General features: G+C 36.0%; 1 pseudogene; it reads left to right on the forward strand.

The window, feature by feature from the left end:
* Nucleotides 1–1,343: 1,343 nt before the first annotated feature.
* Nucleotides 1,344–15,412, forward strand: LOC122065002 (annotated as a pseudogene).
* Nucleotides 15,413–16,472: the final 1,060 nt, after the last annotated feature.

The following is a 16,472-nucleotide window of genomic DNA, read 5'->3' on the forward strand; positions in this document are numbered from 1 at the left end:
TTAAAATCTCCACTAAAAAACATTAATAGAAACAAAACCTAGGCCGACTCAGCGCATCAACCTGAAGCTCATCCTTCAACGACCGAGGAAAGACATAGATAAAAGAAGATGCACTATTCCAAGCTGTCGATTTAGCCTGATAGTCCGCAATGGGATATGCCTCTCTGAAATTAGGTTGCTTTTTTGCTAATAGCCGTGCCGAAGGTGGATTAACAACCAAATATTGATGTAATCTCAAATTCTTTCTCCTCTATTTAATAAAGTCTACTTGCTGATTCCTACGGAGGGAAAATGGTAAGTTAATGGAGTTTCAAACATTTCGGATGGATAATTTAACTATAGAGGGATATTATAGGGTTAATACCATCTTTTCTACTTTTTTCTAAATTTTAAATTAACTTTTTTTTGCTTAAGATCAGCAAGAGTATATTACTAATGAAAAAGAGAGAAACAGGCCAGAGCCATACAAAATAATTCAAGACTAAACAAAACTCAACTCCCTAATCCACCTTCGGCATTGCCATGAGCAGAAAAGGGAGCTAAGACAAAGAAAGAGCTTAAAACTTGTGATTTTTTAAAACTTTGTGACCCACTTGAGGTTTAGGTATGTTTTAGGGGTGGTACCTGTAATTTTCCCTTAAAATCAACATCCTTTACTTACTACTACATCATGTTCCTATTGTTAATTTGTTCTAGATTCTATTTTAAGCAAGACCGTAAGCAAACACATTACCAGTTTAAACAAGAAAATGCCATGAAACTTTCAAAACGAGCATGCTCAAATGGGTCTTACTATAGAAATTGTTCCATCTTTCAATATCCAATTAGATAGGGAATTCTAATATTCAGTCAAATTTTTTATTTTGATTTGGATTCAATGGACCCTATAGGGCTTGTACAGCTGGAGGGTTGATTCAAGACCAAACCCAATTACAATTACATCTACACCCAACCCTAACACATCAATGGTAGCAGAACTCCGTCGTTGGATGCACATATTCTTTTCCACATGCCTTTTTATGATCTTAACAGATATAGCCGTATCTTTATCCCAATCATTCACCTTTGATTTTTTTTTTTTCTAAATGATATATTATAAATAAAATAAAATAAAAAACATTTACAAGAACATCTCTAAAACCGTCATCTCCTCTTCCACCTTCGACATTGCTATTAGCGGTAAAAAAAGGTAGCACACCAAGTACAAGTCATAATATGAGCAACCAACTTGCAATCAAAGCCGAACCTCACCGACACAACAGCTCAAGATATTAATAACACTATACAAAAACAATTGAGCCAAACGGATGGAAAACCTTATAAAAGGCTGAGGGTGGGAGAGGGGAGAATTGCACTAAACTATCCCATGACCAAGCGATAAGAGTTTCTCAACAAATCTCTACAAGGAAAACGGAAGGACAAAGTGTTCCAGAGGAACTTCTCTCCATTGTTACTGTAGTTTTCCTTGTTTTGTCCCCTCTCTCTCTCATGCACACACACACCAACAAATATTAGAAAAGCGTTTCTTTCATGAATTATTTCTTCTTAGAAGTGTTTCTTATCTTATTTTATTTACTTTTGGGCCATATAGGGTATATTGTAAGAGAAGAGAAGATGTGGAGGCTAAAGATAGCAAAAGGAGGTGACCCATATCTGTACAGCACTAACAATCACCTTGGACGACAGACTTGGGAGTTCGATCCTAATTACGGCACCCCTGAGGAGCGAGCTGCCGTCGAGAAGGCTCGTGACGAGTTCCGTAGGAATCGCTCCCGAGTCAAACCCAATGGTGACGCTCTTCTCCGGTTGCAGGTAAATACCCTACAGAGTTGGAAGTGGCCTTATTGAGAGAGAGAGAGAGAGAGAGAGAGAGAGGGGCCCAATTAGTGATTAATTAATCATCCAACGGTTGGGAGGACTTGGACATGCATCCCAACACATGGATAAGCATCCTAGGTCTACCCAGCCATTAGGTGACTAATCGGACAGTACATAGGTATACTGAAGTGTACATAAACTGTCAAAGTCAAAACAAGTAGAGGAAGTGGATTAAAATGAGCTAAAAGTGAGAAAATGATTTATCGAAATGGTAGAATTGCTGATCTTGATACATTTTGTCTAGATTTCGATTAGAATACCAGTGGCCTCTTCCCTTTTCTCTCCCTAATGAGTGTCATTGTAATTTTACATACTCTTTTTTTTTTTTTTTTCTGTTAGATGATCAGTAATTTTATTTAATAGAGGAAAGGAAAGAAAAACGAAAATACATCAAGAGCACCAAAAAAGCATAAGAGGAGCTACCTCCTTCAGGATTGCTATCAATTTTTTTTGGCATTGTCTTGAATATATTTTCTAAAAAAAAACCTTCTTAAGCAATTTAATGACATACCTAACTACAGAGAAGTACAGACCTTTCAATCTCCTAAATAGAATACTTGTCAAATTTATTGACATATCTAACTACAAAGTACACATTTCAGCTCATTTCTTCTCCACCGTCTCTCCTTGATGGTACACTTATCAAATTTAATGATATATCTAACTACAAAGAAGTACAAGTACAGACATCTCAGCTCATTTCTTTTCCATCCTCCCTCCTTTATACCAGTTGTCAAATTTAACGACATAGCTTTCTCAAGGGATTTTTCAACTGTTCTTATTGAGATCCAGTTGAATTCGGTTCTTAAAATTTTCAAAACTTTATTGAGACTTTATAATAACGTATTGAATAGTCATTTGGAATAAATATTTTAGTATACATGAGAAACAATGTCCAAAAAATTTAAGCATTAAACAAAAGGATGTTTCCCTTTGCCGGTGGAGTGGCGAGAACTGATGAATGTGATCATTATACACCTTCACTTAAAAAAAAAAAAAAAAATGTGATAATTACTCACCCACCTTTTTGTTGAAGTAAAACTACCCCAATTTCTGTTTGAAAACCATCCACCATTAATCAACTGGCTCATTGATCTTCAATTTTTTTTTGCTTATACCTTTTGGTAAAAAAACTTAAACATTGATAGGACAGAGAAAATTACAATGTACAAATAAAAATTTTGACAACAAAAAGAGAAGTAATTTTATTACAAATATAAGGTAAAAGATTTTGTGCATAATCTGATGATTATATGCATGGGCCGTGCATCATGCATGATTGTGTACAAAACATCTCCCTTAAATAAAAATAGGGCAAGTGTTTTCTATCCAAGAGCGGCCCCTTCGCCTAGACACAGAGGCACACGACCCCATGAGGGGCATGATTGTCATTGAGTGCCCTTTGTGTCGGTGGTGCAAGGCCGCTCTTAGACAGAAAACTGTCCCATAAATATACAATGAACTTTACTCAGAAAATTAAAAATTTTATTTTCCAATTCTACAAAATTAATCTGTAAGATCCATCTTGTTATGTTTTGCTGATTACAATAAAAAAAAAAAAAATCACATTCTTTTGTTGGGATTTACACAATGTTAAATAAATTTTCATGTAAATTTAAGTAAGTTTGTGTCGTTTGGAGTCATTTTTGCTAGCATGAACACAATTCATTTATTAAGGTTGATATAGTTTCTTGGGGGCAATTTCCTTTCCGGTTCAAGTACTCGACTTCTTCTTTCTTCTTCATTTTTCCCCCCTTTAAACTTACATTTCCTTTGATCAAATTACATAATGCAGCTCAGCAAGGAAAACAACTTTGTTCAAGACATACCCCCAGTTAAGATAGCAGATGATGAGGAAATAACGTATGAAGCAGCAACTAAAGCATTGCGGCGGGGTGTCAGATTCTGTGCCACTCTCCAAGCAAGCGATGGCCATTGGCCAGCAGGATGTGCAGGATCACTGTTTTTCCTTCCCCCAGTGGTAAGTTCTCTCATCATATATAAGAGGATGAAGATGAAGATGAAGATGAAGATGATTAACAATTAGTGTTTCATTTGTTGAACATAAACACAGGTCATGTGTCTATACATTACTGGACATCTTAATGCAGTCTTCTCATTGGAGCATCGCAAAGAAATTCTTCGCTACATATACAATCATCAGGTTAGGTGCATTTTTTTTGCTGCTACCCATGTTGCAAGAACTTTTTTATTTCTTAGGCTCATAGCCAAAGAAATGGAATAATTCGCTTCTCTTATTGGGTTTACAAATACCCCCTCTTAGATTTTAGTATTTTCCCTTCGAGATTTTTTATTTATTTATTTATTTTTATATTTTTTTAAGTAGTATGTGTTTATTGAGAAAAAGGTGCCACTCCCTTCTTCAGCCATACCTTAAGAAAGAAAGAGGTATCCCTAACTCAAGCAGGACATGCCCTGCCAAAAAAAAAGGTACATCCAAACAATTTAATATCTGTAATATACCATAATGGCTGCATCTTCTACACAAGAACATTCTTCTTTTTTTCACCAGAAGATCATGTATATTAAATGAAAATAAAAAATAATAAAATATGATACAAAAATAGAGAGGAGGACAAGGACACACAAGAGCATTCAACACATTAGAATCCAGAAATAAAATATGATAGATGAGTTAAGTTGGCCAATCACGAGAGCGAAGATAGTATGAAGTATTTTTATGCGATAAGTCTTCCGTAAAACACTTCTAAAGTTCGGAATGTTTAGGATTCAAAAAAGACCTCATGACCAAAGTCACCATTATAGTCTAACTCCAAATTTCTACAAAAGTTTCTACCCATCATTTTCAACCAATTCATCATTTTCTTTTAATTGAAGAGAAAAACTTGGGGTTGATCGGTCGCCCCCATGTTTAATCAGGTCTCATCAAGAATTGATTTAACTTTCTTTCACTTTTTTTTTTCTCTTTTTTTATTGATAACTAAATGTTGTACATGTAAACCTAAAAATTGATAAACCAATTTGGTTTTGTAGAATGATGATGGAGGCTGGGGGCTGCATATAGAGAGGGCATAGCATCATGTTCTCTACAGCATTGAGCTACATTTGTGTGCGACTGTTAGGTGAAGGACCAGAAGGTGGCCTAGATGATGCCTTGCCTAGAGCACGAAAATGGATCCTTGACCATGGTGGAATAGTTGCAATACCATCTTGGGGAAAGATTTGGCTTTCGGTAGGACTATTTTTATTAAATATTGAACTCCATATACGAATCAAAATAAGCCCATTTCTTCTTATTTGAAGCTTATTCCTTTGCTCTCTTTGGCATAGATACTTGGATTATATGAATGGGCTGGCACCAACCCAGTACCCCCAGAGTTATGGTTACTCCCTTCATATCTACCTCTTCATCCAGGTTTGTCCTTTTTTATTCTTTAACCAAAATCCCCAAGGACCTCGAAAGGAAAATTCCCCCCATTTTCTGATGTGCGTGGTTGGAGGATTAGAAAAATAAGGGTGAAGATGGGATTTGACCCCAATGCTCGGTGTTCACTATCGTTTCACTCAAAAGCTCAAATAATTATTAGGGAAGGATGGCATCAATGTATCCATCAACACTCCTCCTTCTTGGCACGTGCAAGCTAAGATATCATGGTCCTTGCACTTGGAGCTCATATGGCATATCTATCGCATGGCACAAAAGGAGAGGAAATGTCGGGAAAACTCTTCCAATGCATTTCGTAGGAGTCAAACATTCAACATCCCTACTTTGATACCATGTTACCCAGCCACCATAATCGAACTAAGATCCTTACCACTGTGGCAAGCAGCTCCTTGGAGGAGTTGAATTTAATGTAATTTTATTCTTGTGAGTGTCATAGGTCATTAGGTTGGGTTAAATAGTTTGGACAATAGTAGGACATTATTGTTCCTCCCAATTATGTTGAGAAGCACCTAAGTCTATGTCTATCTATGTTTTGGTGTCATTTCGCCAGTGATGTGGTTCTCGGCTAACGATATAGAACGATATAGAAGGGGATGCAATGGAGAGGCCTAGATTTCGCTTTGTATGATGTCTAGGTTGTGTTTCAATAAGTTCTTTTTATAAGTTGTCATAGCTTCCTTCTCTATTGATGGCAATGCCGAAGATGGTGCAGGATGCTAGGAGTGTTTTTGTTTCCCAATTTTAGACTTCTGTATATTTTCTCTCATTTTAATATATACTTTCCTGACCTTAAGAAAAATAAAATCGTTTCCTCACGTGTTTAATTCCATAATTCAAAGCAGGGAAGACGATGTGCTTCTTTCGCATGATTTACTTGCCCATGTCATATTTATATGGGAAGAGGTTCGTGGGACCAATCACAGGTCTCATTCTACAATTAAGAGAAGAGCTCTACCTCCAACCATATCATGAAATAAATTGGAGCAAAGCCCGCCATATGTGTGCAAAGGTTGGTTCAAACTACATTGTCCATGGGGGTAGTCTCCTAATTTAATTATTTCATTGTTTAGGTTCTTATTAAGCTCATGCAAATATTTTCTTCTTCTTATTATTATTATTACAGGAGGACATCTACTACCCCCATCCCTTAACACAAGACTTGCTTTGGGATGGTTTATATATTTTTGCGGAGCCTCTTCTTAAACTCTGGCCTTTCTGCAAACTGAGAGTGAAGGCTCTACAAGTCACAATGAACCACATTCATTATGAAGATCAGAATACTCGATACCTAACCATTGGAATAGCAATGAAGGTAATTCATGAATGCCAATGTGTATATATATATATATATATATTTTTTTTTTATATTTATATTTATATATATTTAATCGAAAATGAAAAGCTTAATTGGGTTGGATTATTAACGACTGATGTCTTTGCCTTATAGTCTGCCATGTTGAACCTAGGATGTTGTACAATCCTTTGAGACTTATTTCATATTTGCTTGACTTTCTACAGGCATTATGCATGCTTTCTTGTTGGGTGGAAGATCCAAATGGGGAGGCATTCAAGTATCATCTTGCCAGGATCCCAGATTTTATATGGGTTGCTGAAGATGGAATGACAATGCAGGTTGGTAGAAATATTATTATTATTATTATTATTATTATTATTATTATTATTATTATTATTATTATTATTATGTCTCGTTGTGTGGTCCCTGTGCCCAGACCATGGTTGGAGGAATTTGATCAGATCGGCCTGAAAGGATCAGGTCAGATTGGATCAGGATCGGATTAATATCAGTCAAAACCAATTCCAATATCTTAAACCATGGTCCAAACACAGGAGCATAAGAAATTACTGCCTCATCCCCTGTGAAATAAGAAATGCCATACATGTTGATGTATAGCATTCACATATCAAAAATAGAAGAAAGGGAACATTACATACCATTAACCATGTGAAGAATCCACCATTGGACTTGAACTTGCGATAAGCTTCTTGTCCTCTGCTATAGGCAATGAATCTCTAGATTTCTTCCCCTAGTTCACTTTATAGATATCTTAGCAATGAGTACAAATAATGAGGCATGCACCTAGAGTCATATATATAGATTGAGATGCATCATCATATCAAGGAATAATGCTAAATAGAGTAAGGCTCTATTCCCTTTAGTTGGACTTAGATAGGGTTTCCTTAGTCAGAATCCATATCAAATAATATAAGATATATGATATCCAATACTTTAATTGGTCATCCATGATCCCCTTGCACACGTTCTCATTGCATTTCCATTTGATATTAATGTAGTATTGTAACAAATATTTGAAAAAAGATAGTTTTGATAAACAATTCCTCACCCAAAGATAGTTTTGATAAACAATTCTTCAAATAGTTTTATTTGAACTCCATAAATTACATAGGTTGCGTTTGTTAATTATTTAGTTTTAGAAATGATGTTTCGTGTCAAAAATAGAATTTTTAGTTTCTGTGTCAAAATATTGTTTTAAAATAGAAAAATGGTGTTTGGTGAACCTGTTTCAGGAATGATTATCCTAATTGTTATTTTTTTTTTATTTTTATCAAAACCGAAATGATGGAAAAAGGTTTCGTCGTTCCATCATTTTGTGTTTCTTGCCACTTTTTTTTTTTTTCCTCATTTTTCGTTCCAAAAAAATTGAAAAACACCAAGTTGACACCTAACACTTTATTCTGTTTTTTGTTTCATAGAATGAAAAAACATCAGCAACATTTTTCTGGATGACTACGAAATTCAGCCATACTAAAATGCTACTGTATTTTGATTTCAGGCAATTGGCAGCCAGCTGTGGGACACTAGTTTTGCTGTACAAGCAGTTTTGGCAAGTAATCTAATGGATGAAATTGGACCTACCCTTAGAAAAGCTCATGATTACATAAAAAATTCACAGGTATCAACTCAATCTCAAAATCTCAAATACTGACTTAAACAACTTATGCACTTTTTCCCCCCGTGGCCTAATTATTTTATGTTACATACATTGAAGGTTCAGGACAATCCATCTGGTGACTTCAGAAGTATGTACCGTCACATTTCCAAAGGGTCATGGACTTTCTCAGACAAAGATCAAGGATGGCAAGTTTTAGATTGCACAGCAGAGGCATTGAAGGTACTGTACTTGTTCCGACATTAAACCATATACAAATAGAAAGTTTTACTAATTATATATATATATATATATATTTTTTTTTTTCAGGTGGCTCTTATGCTATCACTGATGCCAGCAGAAATTGTGGGTGAAGCATTGGAACCCCAACACCTATATGATGCTGTGAACATCATTCTCTATCTACAAGTAAAGATTTTGGAGTAGACATCAAAAATTTATTAGGGCTAGTAAAGTTCTTGTTCCTTTTTGATGTCAATCTGAAGGGAACGACTCTCTTGGAATTTCTTAATATTTTATCTCCACGAAATCAACTTGAGCAAATATCATTCAAGTGCACTTCATTTTGGGTTTGCTGAAATATTCTATGTTGCTAATAAGCTTCCTAACCATGTGCATTATAGTGTGAAAATGGAGGTTTACCAGCCTGGGAGCCAATTGAAGCACCATCATGGATAGAGGTTAACTCTTTCACATTATAAAATACTTTAAATAATTATGTTGAATATATTATTTGAATACATCTTGGAAAAAATAATAAATATTTTCTACAGAAAATCTGTATAATCAGTGGCTAAATTCTTTTACTTAGTTTATTTCTGTGTAAGATTTTGTTGAATTATCCCACAACCCTTTGCATTGACAACCAAAAAAGAACAACCAGAGTGTTCTCGTGTATTCTCCTATTTATTCATTTTTCAATATATTCATTTGCTGACCTTTAGCATAAAATAAAAAAAAAATAAAAAAAAAAAACTAAAATGGACTACATTTTAGGGGTGTATTGGGAATCCCACATTGAAAATCTCTCAGTGATTGGATGAGTTTATATATTAGTTGGGCCTCTACACTAAAAAACTTTTAAACCTTTTAGGGTTGGGCACTTTAACATGGTATTAGAACCACTAGGCCAAGAGGAAATCTCAAGTGATTCAGCTAAAGAAGCCATGGAAGTTGGGTTTGATCATCACTATCAACCATATTTGGTGGGAAAGAAATAAAAGAAGGCAGGAAAATAAAGAAAGGGCAGGGCGGTATGTCTTTCAAAGTATAAGGCAAGAGGTTCAGCTTTGCTGTGACGGATCAAGTGAAGAAGTTCGTTCGATTTCAGACTTGATGACCTGCAGGAAGATAGGTTTAAGTATTAGAAATCCAACTTCCCCTTCACCTCTTGAGGTTCACTGGTGTAAGCCTTCCAGGGCGTGGATGAAGATCAATGTGGATGGAAGTTCGCTTGGTAACCCAGGTAATGCAGGTGCTGGTGGTGTCCTACGGGATGATAAAGGCAAGGTAATCGACTCTTTTAGCATTTTTCTGGGAGTCAAACAAATATATGAAGCTGAATTTGAGGCAGTCTTGGAGGGTATTCTGCTAGCTAGACACTATCATGCTAGGGGTGTTTGGATTGAGTCAGACTCAGCGTCCGTGGTCTCAGCAGTTCAGAGAAGGGAGATTCCATGGTTTGCCCTGCAGAAATGGAGATCTGTTATTTCCTTTTTGGAGTTGGTGCAATGGAAGATCACTCACTGTTTTCGTGAAGCTAATGTAGTCGCTGATTTTCTGGCTAGGAAAGCATCTAAATCTTGTACTTCAGAATTCTCAGTGGAGTTCCCGAGACATGTAGTTGATGAGTTAGCTTCTGATGCGTTGGACAGGCACCGTTTTCGATTTGGCTAAGCCCTTTGCTTGTTCCCTCTGCTGATGGCCATGCCGAAGGTGGAGGTTGCAAGTGGGTTTAGTGGGATCGGCCTGCCCTTTTGTATTTCTCTTTGTTTTGCTTTGTTCTCTTTTAATAAAATGACCTTTTAGCAAAAAAAAAAAAACCACTAGGCCTGTAGACATTTACAACCACCTAATAGAGCGAGCACAAATGCCACGTGAATTTTCACCCAAAAAGAATAATCCAACATTAAAACTCTAGAACCTTGGATGCCTTCATATATCATTTAGGCATATCCATCAAATAGCTTAAGCTTTTGGGTTAGACACTTCAATGTAATATTTATAGACACTTTATTTTGTCACCCCCAAAAACACGTGTGGGAATGATGAAAAGGTGCTCTGTAGCAAAGTGGAGCACTGAAATAGTGAGTCAAGAGGTCTTATGCAACCTCGGACAATTTTTGAATCGTCCCAAGGAATTTAGAAATAAAACCAGAATTGTTGAAATATCCTTGAAAGGTTGGTTAAAAGGTGGTCTTTTTTTTGCTAAAAGTCAGCAAGTGAATATTATTTAAGAACAAAAGAAAAAAAAGAGCACACAAAATAAACGTATTGGATCACTATTCCACCTTTGGCATGGCCATTAGTAGAAAAAACGATCCAATCAATAGAAAAATACATAAACAAAATTACATAAATCCGATATCTCAATCTCTGCTGAAAATCCCAATTTAGATCATGATTAACAAAATGAGGAGTTGTATCCCATATAGTACTACTTCTAGTTGTTGTAGGGTGTTTGGCTAGTTTATCCGCTACTGATTTAATCTTCCGGTAACAATGTGATACTGTCCAAATTATATTGTCCAGGTACTACTTCAGATGCCACCAATTTTTTTTCAAAGCGCCAAGAAATCTCATGATTTCAAACACAACTCACTACTGCCTGAGAGTTGATTTCAATCCACAGTTTATCAAATCGTTTGTTCCCTGCCATTTGAATCTCTATACAAAAAAGTAGAGAATTCCGCCATATAATTTGTCCTGATGCCTTCATATTGTGCAAAGCAGCTTAGAGTGGTACTCATCTCATCTCTCAATATGCCTCCAACTCTTAAACACCCTAGATTTTCAAGTGATCATCTGTCAATATTTAATTTAAAGTATCCCATAGATGGAAAACTATCTTACACTAACTAGTAAGATATACATTTGTAACCTAACATAGATGGCGACTCTTAATTCCTTGTCTCCCAATAAAAAAAATTTCCCATGAGCATAGATCATAGTTTTCGCAACATTAGGGCCATCAGGCTCACTACGTTAAATAATACATTTACGTGCAGTCACCTAAAAAGAGTGCCACACCTGTCATAGTGTCATGTGTATTTCCAAAAAGAGGGGGGGGGGGGGAACAAGTGTGAGGGTGTAATGAAAATAATTCCACATTAAAAACTATTGGGCCTTGAATTACTTCATATAGTTGTTGGGCCTCTAGCTAATAGCTTAAGATAAGATTTTAGGATTGGAAACTTCAATAGATATTACCCACCATGCTAATAGTGAGGTTTTTCCTTTAAAAAAAATAGAAAATAAAATAAAAACTCAAATTAATGCTTTGTCAGTTTTCTTTTCAGATGTTAAATCCTTCAGAATTATTTGCAGACGCTGTTGTTGAGCAAGGGTGAGATTTCTTAACGTTTTTCTATTTCTCATTTTAAGCATTTTCCCTATTTTATAGACTCATTTGAAACTTATGAGAGTGGTGTTTTAGGTATGTTGAGTGCACTGGGTCAGCAATCCAAGCCCTTGTCATGTTTAAGAAACTATATCCTCAACATAGAGAGAAAGAAATCGAAAGGTTCATAGAGAAAGCAGTACACTATCTTGAACAAATACAAATGCCAGATGGTTCATGGTATAATTCATGCTTTAATCTTTTTTTTTTTTTTTTTTTTTTTTTTTTTTGAACACTCTTATATTTTGTCTTCTATTTCTATAAATCATTCTATTTAAAACCTTTTTACATGACAAAAATATTTCCATAGGTATGGGAATTGGGGAGTGTTTTTCACCTATGGCACATGCTTTGCACTGGGAGGGCTAGCCGCTGCTGGGAAGACATACTACAATTGTCCAGCAATCCGCAAAGGCTGTGAGTTCTTACTATCAAAACAACAAGAATCTGATGGTTGGGGAGAGTGTTACCTTTCATGTCCAAACAAGGTAATGAGATTAAACCTCACTGAGAGTTCCTCTCTGATGATATTTCTGTGGTCCTCCAATGTGATAACCCTATTGACAGTTCCATTTGCATAATGGATTCTACTCTGAAAATTATTCTTTGTGAAGTTGTACACATATATTAGGTGATTCCTTTCATTTTTTTTTTTCTAACTATCATCATGGGATTTGGGAGATCCCTTCCAAAAATCAAAGTGGGAAGCAGGCCAAATTAGTTTTGCTAAGTCCTCGTGCGCCTCAGATGGCTTTTTTTTTTTTTTTTGATAAGAACACAAAGAAAGAAACTATATATCATGGTTATAAACAGGTAACATGGCTAGATAGGGCATTAGTGTTTGTAGTAGTACCTTCCCCCAAAATTTCTCTAGCTATGGTTTCAAAATAATTAACCTAACTAGTTTCAGGGACATATCTATAAGTGATATGTTGCAATGATTTATATACAGACAAAAATTGGGGCCACACTCAGGGGCTACCAAAAGGTGTCCAAATTGAATGAAAGTTGGTTGAGAAGTTTCGAGTTTGTCCAGATCTCCTTTAAAACCCAACCTCTCCTTTGTGCTTGTTGTGCTCTAGTAAGAATAGCCCTTGCACATCCTTCAATATGGTTTCCTGTCAACAAATAATCTGTTATTAGTAGTTGGATTTTCCCTTCTATAAAAATACCTATAACCCAGGTTGTGATGTTTTGTTTTGGGCAGTTTTTCTTTTGTTGTGTGATAATGGGTAGGTAGGGTTGTGGTCTTTTAGTTCATTCCGCTTAGTTGGCTATGGTTTCTCCTATTGGTGTAGGTGCCTAGCTGATTTTGTTAGTCTTTGTTATTATTAGAGCAAACACCAAGGAATACGAAAATAAATCAAGACAGATCGCACAACACACAAAGATTTAACAAGGTTCACACACCGGTGTGGTGTTATGATCTTGGGCAAAGAAGAAGATGTTTCACTATATAAAAGATATATTACACCCAAGTAGAGGCGAGAAAACTCGCCTTGAAAATCCTAACTCAAAAAACCCCAAAATTACAATAACAATGTTCAACAAGACGATAGTACATTATATACCATAAGTCGCTGGTCAATCCATCGGGTCATGGTCAATCCAGTTGAACCATACTGGATTAGATTTATTCACCCCAACCCCTCTGCTTCCATCATAGAACTTCACATTCGGGTCACCACCAAAATATGTCGGAGCGAGTCAAGGATTCGAGACAAACTTAACCGTTATTTTTTCTTTTGCCTTTGGGGCATGCATAATCCCCCCCCCCTCCTTTTCTTTATGTTATAAATTTTCTTAAAAATAAAAAAAAAATAAAAATTTAAATTAAACCAGTTGTTTGTCAAAGTGTTTTAACCCTTCATAATATTGATTAGCCGATATTGATCAAAATGGCCACTAGCTAGGCTGACCTTAAAATATGTTCACTGTACTTATAACACTAATTAATTAATGATCCTACCTTTGACAGTTTGGATCTAAACCTGTAACAATTGCTGAACTTTCTTTGTCCTTACCTTCTCTATGAAAATAATCCCCATCTATCAAAGGCTTCTTTTCACTTCTTCTTGGTTTAATCTCTATTTTCTATGTTTGCTGTTTGCTTAAACAGGAATATGTTCCATTTGAAGATGGTAGGTCAAATTTAGTTCAAACTGCGTGGGCTATGATCGGTCTTCTTCATGCCGGACAGGTTTATATACATTATTGACATTCAAACCCCTCGTGTCTATCTTTACTTTTTCATTTTTTAATATACATAATAGGATTTCAAAGTTTGAGAATGAGCGGATTATCTTTCTCTCTCTCTCTCTCTCTCTCTCATAATGCCAATATAGAAGGGCTGTCACAGAATAAGGGTCACTCCGGCCCAGCCTGGCACAATCAAAATCAATTAGGGCCAGGCTAGATTGGGCTGAACCCAATAGAAATGGGCCTAATTGTTGAGATATCCCAGCTTGACCTAGGGTTGGATTTGACTTAGGCTGAGTTAAGAGACATTAAAACCCCAGCCCGACCCAGCCCATTGACCTAGGGTTGGGGTTGGCCTGGGCTGAGTAATGGTCTTGTGCTCATAAAATTGTTTCAGCTAATAAAAAGGGATGCATTTGGGAAATGGACATTTAAACTCTCTCTCTCTCTCTCTCTCTTTAGGCACTCATTCTCAATTGTATGGGGAATATCATACTCTCCAAATGATAATAGTCCTGGATTTATTATTATATATAACTATATATTTTTTTTCTTTTGGGTTGAGTAGGCTGAGAGAGATCCAAAGCCATTGCATCGTGCAGCAAAGTTGTTGATTAATTCACAAATGGAAGAAGGTGGCTTCCCCCAACAGGTAGTTGAACTCACTTGATCAAGGCAATAATTATAATATATAAGCACAAATAGATTTCTGAATCCCATAGATAGATGATGCACTATTAGTATCCATTATCGATTCGCTTATCTATGAAATTTTTATGATACATATTTTCTAAAAATAAGATAAATTGACTTCTCTTATAATAGGATAAATCATAAATCTAAGGTCATCATTATTCTGCCCCTATATCTTGAAGGTCTAAATTGCTCTTCAATGTTATCTAATACAAGATTAAACTCTAATGATGGCCATCGGTGAAAGAATTCCCCAATCACATTAGCTTAACTAGGTCCTTTACTATAATATATAATGCTTCCTCCACTTGTTCATTTGTACAGGAAATTTTAGGAGTCTTCACGAGGAATAATATGTTACATTATGCATCTTATAAAGACATCTTCCCTATGTGGGCTCTTGGAGAATACCGTAGGCAGGTTCTATTACCTACGAAGAAACTCTAGAATTTTATTTTCGCTCTCTACCTCTTAAGTACTAGAACTTTAAAGGAATATCGTATTTTTTTTTTCTTTTTTTTTTTTGGCATTTCTTACCCCACCCCCACCCCCACCCTCACCCTCACCCTCACCCTCACCCCAACACCAATGTTTCCTCTATATTATAATCACTGTAATCTGCACTTTAATTGTTCACTATATGTAATAATAAGGAGCTTTTACGCAGAAGAATGATTGAATACGGGGCACTTACTTTAACAACAATTGCCTAGCGCAGTTTATGAGGTTGTGATATGCTAAGCGGACTCACTAGAAGGTCTTGAGTTTGAATCTCCTACTATTCTCTCCCTTTCTATAGTGTACCCATCTAAGAAAAATTGAGGGGAAGGGGGGGGGGTGCAGTTACTTTTTTTTTTTTCATTTAGGCATCTCTATACGGCCATTCTTTAACTAATTCATTCTAGCACAGCGGCTTGTTGACTGAATAGAGTTCTAGCCTTCTTAGGGAAAATCAGAGTCCCAGGATCCTAAAGAAGCAAAGTTCTTGCACACTTAGATATTATGGGACCTGAATTTTCAGATATAGCAAAAGGATCGCATATGCTCACTTGGTTAGGGTTATGGTTGTTAATTAAGACCAAGAAACAGAAAGAAACAAACAGAAAAAAGAAGCAAAGATGACACAGATTTAATGCGGTTTTCTACCAAAAAAAAAAGAGATCTAACATGATATGCTACATCCATGGTCGAAGCTGAAGATAATTCATTATCTGATGAAAGAAAAAATAAATGCAATGGAAATCTCTAAAGAATACCAAAAGTCTCAACAATAACTCTCCCCAAAAGCCCTAGCACGGAAAAAATGTTGAAATCACTCTTCTCTTTTCTTGGTTGCACAATAAGACAATAAAATAAATTTCATATTCCTTCGAGTTGAGTCAATCGATCCATCGGGTTAATTCGTGCCATCATAGATCTTACCACATTTATCTTTCAGGTAGCCACTGAAAAGATATCGAAATAAGGCAATCTTTAAAAACAGGTTCAGAATTTAAGACACACATAACAATGGCTAATATATAATGTTAAAACAAGATTAAAATTTATGTTGACCCAGATATCAAAAATTGAAATTCATCTTCTTCTAGGGTCTCAGGTTCATTGTTGTCATTTGCTCCCGTTCTTGCTTTGGGGATTATTATTTTATGGGATTGCACATGCATTACTTTGGTGGTTGCATGTGTAGAAGATCACGAAAAGGGGGGGGGAGGGGGAGTCCATTTTA

The sequence above is a fragment of the Macadamia integrifolia genome, unplaced genomic scaffold (assembly GCF_013358625.1).
Source record: "Macadamia integrifolia cultivar HAES 741 unplaced genomic scaffold, SCU_Mint_v3 scaffold1850, whole genome shotgun sequence".
NCBI classification, from domain to species: domain Eukaryota; kingdom Viridiplantae; phylum Streptophyta; class Magnoliopsida; order Proteales; family Proteaceae; genus Macadamia; species Macadamia integrifolia.